The sequence below is a fragment of the Heterodontus francisci genome, chromosome 32 (genome assembly GCF_036365525.1).
Source record: "Heterodontus francisci isolate sHetFra1 chromosome 32, sHetFra1.hap1, whole genome shotgun sequence".
Lineage (NCBI taxonomy): Eukaryota > Metazoa > Chordata > Chondrichthyes > Heterodontiformes > Heterodontidae > Heterodontus > Heterodontus francisci.
Genome location: NC_090402.1, coordinates 32,429,774 through 32,430,922, shown reverse-complemented (window position 1 = coordinate 32,430,922; position 1,149 = coordinate 32,429,774).

The window sequence follows — 1,149 nt, the reverse complement described above, 5'->3', positions numbered from 1 at the left end:
ATCCTCAGTGGTTCATTTTGTAACCAAAGTGTAGAAATAGAAGCTGATGATATTCGAGATTTAAACCCATTTAAAATTAATGGGTTAACACCTATGCTAAAATAAAGAATATCAATATGCAAAGGTTGCATGTTCATAAGTGTTTTCTGCACAGATTGTCAACAAGTTCTACGCTCTATAGCATATAATGGAAAAACAACTTCTAAGAAGTAAATTATTTTGCTAATAATGGAATGCCACAATATATATGATTCACCATTTTTGATATAGCTTAATACTTTATATTGATTCATATGAAAGAGAGAGGACATTAAATAATATTTATAAAAATTCTACTCTAAAATGCTGGGAAATGCATCAAACTGGGGGCGAAAATGTAACATTTTCCAGATTCTCCCAGAAACTCAATCCTGCATATATGTCATGTACCACATCTTTTTCCTCTTACTGCATGGAATAGTCTAATTAAGAGTGGAAAACTAACCAATGCACACAGCTCAGATTGTCAAATAACACATATCTGGAAATATATATCATACCACTTAACCTATTTAGTTGGGATTTGTTGCAGACCTATATTCCTTTTACACTGTGCTTTTGACTCTGGCATCTGTATAAAAACATAAACCATAAGGATTTTGAGGTGTCAGCTCACTTAACGGGAAAGGGATCAAAATGGTGACACAGGACAGTGAAACAAGAGGTTTACACAAAATAAATCATTGGATTGAGGTGTATCAGAATAGCAATAATCATGTTAGTTTAAAAAAAATCCAATGGCCATCCATACTGTCTCATCTGGACTGTCACATTCTTTACCAGATCTTGTGTTCATTTTTAGGGTGCTGACTGGTACCTGCCCTTTCACCACCTTGTACTTTTAAACTCTCTTTGGGATTAGGGTCAGTACTGATTATTAGAAAAACCCTTTTCCATTTTAAATCCAATTTCAGTCAGTGACTCTCAGATAGTAAATGAAATGGCCGCAAATGTGGTTATACGAACTTTCACTGTGTATTACTTTAATCTGCGCCGCTGAAAAGGGGGGACTGTGTGATTGGAACTTGTTTTGGTTACATTGTGAATATAAGCTGGTACAGTTCGCACTTCCGGATTTGATGAACTACAACTCCCAGCTTCCAGTATCAA